Below are 7,736 nucleotides of genomic sequence, written 5' to 3' on the forward strand. Positions count from 1 at the left end.
ATTTAGTCAAAAGGACTAAATTGTAAAAAGTACAAAACTTGAGTTCTATATGCTAGAGGTGTCAAATTGTTATGAAATTTTAAATTGGAGGTCCTTAAATGGTAATTAGACCATTGGATAATTTTTTGGACAAAAATGAACATGAAATAGATGAAATAGAAATTTTTGAGTTAGGGGCGTTTTGGTTATTTAGTAATTAAATGACTTAATATACAAAATAAAAGCCAAAATTTCTTATCCATCTTATTCCTTGGCCGAATTTTACTTGAGGAAATAATGGCTAGGGTTTCCCAAGCTTCCAAGCTTGATTGTAAGTCCGTTCTAGCCTCGTTTATAATGATTTTCACGTTTTTGAAATCCTTGCAACATAATCTACCTATTTCAACCATTTATTTGAGTTATGATGAAGGTCTAGGGTTTGCCCCATGTTAGAAATTTGTGTATTTTTATGTTTAATGGTAGATTATTCATGTTTATGGTTGGAGAATCAACTTTTGCTAAGTGATTTTCACTAAAAATGCCTAAAAGGAGTAAATTGTAAAAGTTATAAAATATGTAGTAAAAATGTGTTTTAATGGAAATTTTGGGCCGCTATAGTTATGAAAATGATTCCTCTAGGCTTTTATGTTAAATAAATTGAATAAATTTTAATTTTACGAGCCTAGGGTCAAAATTGAAAATATGTTAAACTTTAGGGGAAAAATATAATTTTACCATAGTATGATTTTTCGGTCACATTGAATAATTTGACTAATAAGTGGGCTAAACGTGATGTTATAGATTAAAGAAAATGAGATTTGAGCCTAGAACGAGGGAAAACGAGAAATTTATGATTAGGTCCCTCTTTGCCATTTTTGGTGTCGAGGTAAGTTCACGTGTAAATAATGCAATGTTATATCATGTTTTAATGCTTTATTAATATATGAATTTCTATGTTTAATTGTTGTAATGAATGTGTGAACAATATTATGGTCAATGAGAGTGACTTTATGAACGAGTTCAACGAAGATGTGACATTGAGAAAATCCCGTTTGAACCTTAAGAATAGTTTAGGATACAAGTGACATGTCACTAGAAACTATGTGATCTGAGCTCATGAGATATGTGATATATGTTTATGTGGTTCCAGCTACTAGTCTTGTATGTTCTATCAGTGGCTGAGTAGTCCGGCATGTATTGCGAATACCTGACAGCTTGTGTGAGCAGCCCGTGTAGTTATGTCCTGACTGACAGCTCGTGAGCAGACCCGTGAGTAATTAGATCCCGTATAAGACCATATCTAGGATATGACATTGGCATTGAAATGGGTTCTACGAGCAAGACCATGTCTGGGACATCGGCATCGTATGAAATTTCCTGTAAGACCATATTTGAGATATGGCTCGGGCATAAGGCTCTCCGTGTATCTAATAGTATTCTAAGTGTTCAAATGGTAAATTAATGAGTTATTCAACAATTCAATGATGAGGAAATATGATAATGTGCTACTAGTTGGTACAGGTATATACTTATAACTCATGAGTAAAGGACTTGGTATACTATGAATATGTGGTAAGAATGCATGTGAGAAAGTTATGCTTGTGACATATTGATGACCTTGTAACTAATTATCTACATTTATGATGAATGGGTTTATAATAAGATTCGAGAATAATCACGTGTCGGGCTTATGAGCCTAATCGAGTTATGATATAGTATGATGTATATACTTAAGTTGTGATCCAACAGATATGAGAAAAGGGAAAGACAAGCGTAATCATCAATTAAAGTCATTAGGAAAACATATAGAGAAGTTAGCTATAAATATGTAAAATATTGTTAATCTATACGTTGAAATTATGAGTACTCATAAATAATGTGAATGTTGTTAAGTGAGCCGACATAACTTGTTAATAATGTGATACGCTATAATGGGGAGATTATGGTTGCTAGTCTAATGCTAAGTTTAATGTTGGTAAGATAAAAGAATAAGCATTTATGAATGAGTAAGTGGTAATCATGAGACTTATTACAAATTGTAATAAGAGTATCCTTATGGATGGATAAAGTAAATAAATGTTAACAGTTGTTATTTCCATATGAACTTACTAAGCTTTGAAGCTTACTCCCCTTCCTTTCCCATCTCTTATAGGTTAAGTTAGCTAGCTCAGGTTGGAGACTGCCGGATATGCCATCACACTATCAAGCTATCATTGGGTATAGGTGAACGCAAGTATTTTAAAATTATGGCATGTTTTTAAAATTATGGCATGTATAGGGACTTTTTCTTTAGATTAATTATGTCATTGTTAATGTGGCCAAATGTGTTGGCCCAGAATGGTTTATGGTCCAATTTGTATATAGCCATGAATGATGGCTTATGTCGATTATATGAATATGTATGTGCCTATGTCTTCGGGATGTGATTTATGATTGTGTGTATGTGATGGGTCATGTTATTAGCGGTGAATGCTTGATGGTTAAATTGAGATGTTTTGGTATGATGATAACTAAGGTCTAAATGTGTAAAATGGAAGTAAACCTTCAATTCTTAATGCATGAGAATTGGTAAGTTGGGCTTGACAAAGTATGAAGTCTTATGCTTGTATGAGTAAAGATGAAATGATCATGATCATGATCATGACTGCCGAGTGATGATCTTTTCCCCATGATATATGGCTCGTTGGGTTGTCAGGTCCCTCTAGGAGTGGAGTAGTGTAAGTGGCCTTGATGCAACTTACCCCCTCCTATTATTAATCGAATAAGCTAATCAACAAGGAGCGTCTGTTTGGTTCTAGCCAGCGAACTTAAGGTAATAGATTGTATTACTGTTAATTAAGGCTTTGGGCTCGTGAGTAGTTCACTCAATTTCGCAAACAGGTGTGTATTCACACACTGAGTAGACTGTAGAATGGCAAAAGCTGAAAAGATGAAAAGCTGAAAGAATGGCCTTTTGGCCACATTGGTGTGAGAACGCACATATGGTAAACCAAGCCCACGAAATATGGGTGTACGACTGTAGAGGCCGCCATGAGCATCCTCATGGGTTTAGGTCGTTTTGGGCCACAATTGGCTGAAATGAGCCATGTGGACCCAATGGGCTTGTGGGCTCCATACGGATAAATTCCACAATATATCGTAAATACTGGACTGGGCTGTGTAGTTTGCATGCTCGTGGTAATTTTTGAGCTCGATGGGCCACACGGGCGTGTGGGCATACTTGGGCAGCATAATGGGCCTTGGGCCCATTTACACTATTAGGACCGTTAAGGTTATACGAGTTGCTCGAGGTGACTGCAGGCCTTCTAATGGGTCGATAATAGTACCTAGGCCCCAAGACTAGTAAAATGACCAAAATACCCCTATAGGGTAAAATGACTATTTTACCCCTCGAAGGTAAATGACTGATTTGTGCTATGGTTTGACTATACTGAGCATGACATTCTATATACTTGTATGATATAGGACATGACATTCTGCATGGGGTTGGGATACTGTTAAGGAGGAAGTGTATTATACCGGTGGCTTCGCCATATATACTGTTACTGCTGGCTTTACCACATATTCTAATACTGGCAGCTTTGCTGCGGTACTGTTACTAGCAGCCTTGCTACGATATTGGTGTGTTGGCTGCGTGGGTCGACTTTGTCCCCACATGGTGTGTTGGTGGTATGGAGTGGTGTGTTGGCTGGTTTGGGATGGGTTGCATTATTGTACTATATTGATACTGTATTGGGCTAAGGCCCACTCTGTACTGTTTTTGAATAGGGCTCAGGCCCAGACTGTTACTGTATGTTATATTCCAATCAACCGATAGGGGATTACACACTGAGTTTTTGTAAACTCACCCTTTCTTTTGACTACACAGGTAATCCCCATTGTTAGGCGGATCGGAGCTACAAGGGACTCGGAGATGGCCACACTAATCCTCCTATTTTCTTTTATTTGGCATTTATTTACTGTTATATTTCGTTTTGGGTTTTGAATTATGTAATAAGGCCTCTCTAATTTTCCAACTTTTAATTTGGGATTTTTTTTTGCTTATCATGATTTATATCTGTTAAAAGTAGAACGCGGTTTTCCAAAACAATAACTGTTTTCCAAACACTACGTTTTCTCAAGACTTTTGAAATGCTTCCGCAACAAACAAAGTTTTAAGAATAATGACAATTTAAAATGAATAACGAATAGCTAGAATGATTTGAGTTCTAACAAAGAGGCTTTAAGTTTCCAAACGGGTTTTTCATCGAAAAAGCATGTTTTTGAAAAGCACTCCAATGTGACACCTCCAGATTTCGCCATAAAGTCTAGGCCGGGTTTGGGTGTTACAACCATGTGTCTCAACCGTGTGAAGGATCGGCCTAAGCACATGGGCGTGTGACCTGGCCGTGTGACGTCAATTTTTTGCTGAAGTCACAAATAGAGAGTTACACAGGATAAGGATACGAGCGTGTCCCAAGACACATAGGCGTGTGTGACCACACGGCCTACCCATACGGTCGCGTGACTCCTGTTTTGGTGAAAAATTTTCCAAGTGATATGAAAGTTTCGAAAGTTCTTGATTTAGTCCAGAACCACACCAAATGTGTGTTTTGGGCCTTGTGGGCCCGTATAAGGGACGATATGCATGTGTATGAAAATTTTTAAATTTGGACAGAAATTCATGCCTCAATTTTGTATGATTGTGAGAGTTTATGTCCGGTAACACCTCGTACCCAGTCCCAGTGTCGGATACGGGTAATGGGTGTTACACATTGTATAAACCAAAAGGCATTTGCCTAAAAGCAAACATACTATATGGACAAGTAAAGGTTGTTTTATTTTGTCTTCCGAGGCAACCACTATTCGGCTATATCCCAAATAGCCATCTAAAAAACAATAGAATTCATTACCTGCTAGTCGATCTAACATCTAATCCATAAAAGGCAATTGAAAATGGTCTTTCCAAGTGGCTTTGTTCAACTTTCTGTAATTAAAACAAATTCTCCAACCAGTAACAATTCTTGTTGGAATTAACTCATTACGCTCATTTTCAAAAATCATGATTCCACCTTTCTTTGGAACACACTGCACCAGACTTACCCACGAACTATCTAAAATAGGATAAATGATTCTTGCATCTAACCATTTGATCACTTCCTTTCTCACAACTTCTTTCATAATAGGATTGAGCCTCCTTTGCCCATCAATTCGAGCTCTTTCACCTTCTTCTAAAATAATTTTATGCATACAAAAAGAAGGGCTTATACCTTGAATATCAGTTATGGTCCAACCAATTGCTTTCGTAAATTTCTTTAGAACAGCAATTAGTTGCTCCTCTTGATCTTTCATCAGTTCTGCTGAAATAATCATAGTCAAAGTAGAACAATCACCTAAATAAACATTTTACAAATGGGAAGGAAGTACCTCTAGCTCGAATTTACGTGGTTCTTCGATTGACAACTTGGGTTGCACAAATTCTCTGACTTCTAACTTCAATGGTTCAAACCGTGTGGATTGAATAATATTTCTCGAATTGGCTTCCATCAAAGCCATGCTTTTTCACCTTCTTCATCCTCCAAAGGGTCAAGATCTAAAGCTTTCTCCAATGTATCTTCTTCAAAATTGCTTTTCATAGAAACCAAGGTTTCTATCTCTTCCATAACTGAACACTCTTCTGCCGGATCAGAATATTTTATCACTTTAAGAATGTTAAAGGTTACCTAATCGTCTTGAACTCGCATGGTGAGTTCACCTTTCTGCACATCAATTAACGTTCTTTTTGTGGCTAAGAAAGGTCTCCCAAGAATGATCGGCACTTCATTATCTGCTTCAAAATCTAAGACAATGAAATCAACAGGAAAAATAAATTTATCGACTCTTACCAAAACATCCTCGATCTTTCCTTTGGGATATGCTAAAGATCGATCCGCTAGCTGAAGCATCACAGTTGTAGGTCTTACTTCACCTATCCCTAACATCTTGAAAATAGGCATCAACTTGATACTTGCTCCTAAATCACACAAAGCTTTACCACAGTAAGATTCACCAATGTTATAGGGTATAGTAAAGCTTCCTAGGTCTTTCAATTTCGGTGGCAGTTTGTTCTACAAGAATGCACTACACTCCTTTGTCAAGGCAATAGTCTCATACTCACTCAGTCGTTTCTTCTTGGACAATATATCCTTCATAAACTTCACATAATTCGACATTTTTTCTAAAGCCTCCACCAACGGAATATTGATGTGTAACTGCTTCAAAACATCCAAAAACTTCTTGAACTACACCTCCTGTTTCTACTTGTGTTACTACAATATTTGCGGATATGAAGGTGATGGAACTTTCAGTTGAACCAGACAACTTTTTTGAGTAGGTAAATCTACATCCAAAGAAGATGTTAAAGTATCTAAATTTACAAAGTTAGGATTTACCTTGTCAGTTTTTGCAGGTTCTGATTCCTTAGGTATAGGAATTTCAACAACTGGTTGATTCCTCTCAACGGGCTTATCTTCGACATCAATCAATCGGGCTTACAAAATTTTGCCACTTTGCAATGCCACTGCCTTGATATGTTTTTACCCAAATTTCTTAGATTCTCAGTATCACTCTGCAAGGTTCCTTGTGGTCTCTTACGAAGCTCCGTAGCTAATTGACCCATTTGGTTTTCCAAATTTTTTAGTGTTGTTGGTTGGCTTTGGATCAAAGTGTTATTCTTTTCCATGTACACTTTCAACAAGTTCTCCAAACTGTTTGATGCCTCAGGTTGAGGACGTTTTGGAGTTTGCTGATTAAACCCTTAAGATTGGTTGGGTCTATGCTACAATAAGTTGTTATTCGGTCTATTTCCTTGGTTGCTTTAAGAAAAGTTAGGATGATTACGCCAGGAAGGATTGTAGAAGTTGGACTAGGGCCCTTGTCGACTCCTATTTTGATATTGGTTCCCCACATAGTACACTGATTCAGGATTTGATGGATAATTCTCAAAAGAATGACCTTCCCTATAGTACACACAAGAAACTACTTTTACAGACTTGGTGGCTTAGCTGCAAAATTATTAGCATTATTAGCGGTAAATTATTTTAACGTAGAGGAAATAGACGATACCTGAGCTGATAACGAAGTGAGGGCGTCAACTTCATGAACTCCGGCTACACGTCTTTCTGAAGTTGTTCGATTTTTTGGCCATTGATAGTTATTACTCGCGATCCTCTCGATGATCTCATAAGCCTCATTATAAGACTTAGACAAAATTGCACAATTCATAGAAGCATCTACCATCAATCTTGTATGTGCATTGAGAAATCCCATGATGAGGACACTTACGAAGTAACTTCTTGAATCGTTCCCAAGCCTCATACAAAGACTCGTCATCCAATTGTTGGAAAATTGTGATCTCGTTCCTCAACTTAGCGTTCTTGCTAGGCAGGAAATACTTAACCAAAAATCTCTCTGCTAATTCTTACTATGTAGATATGGAACTTGGCGGCAATGAATTGAGCCATGCTCGTGCTCGATCTCGTAACAAGTACGGAAACAACTTCAACCTCAATGCATCATTAATCACACCAGCTATCTTAAATGAATCACTCACCTCCGTAAACAATCGACGGTGGAGATGTTGATCTTCCGTGGGCATAGTGGCCCACCGTTTGGAGCATTTGATACATCACTGGTTTCAATTCAAATTGGGTTGCCTCAATATCTGGCCTTCTAATTCCTGGATTTAACTCACTAAAAAGTGGCACAGCATATTGTCTAATGCATCGATCCTTATCATT

At 37.4% G+C, this 7,736-nt stretch overlaps 1 non-coding gene across 1 annotated transcript; it reads left to right on the plus strand.

Moving 5' to 3' along the window:
• Positions 1 to 7,259: 7,259 nt before the first annotated feature.
• On the plus strand, positions 7,260 to 7,366 carry LOC121216932 (small nucleolar RNA R71). The gene has a single exon (XR_005913152.1). It is a non-coding gene; the product is annotated as a small nucleolar RNA R71 (small nucleolar RNA).
• Positions 7,367 to 7,736: the final 370 nt, after the last annotated feature.

This window comes from Gossypium hirsutum, chromosome A02 (assembly GCF_007990345.1).
Source record: "Gossypium hirsutum isolate 1008001.06 chromosome A02, Gossypium_hirsutum_v2.1, whole genome shotgun sequence".
Taxonomy (NCBI): Eukaryota; Viridiplantae; Streptophyta; class Magnoliopsida; order Malvales; family Malvaceae; genus Gossypium; species Gossypium hirsutum.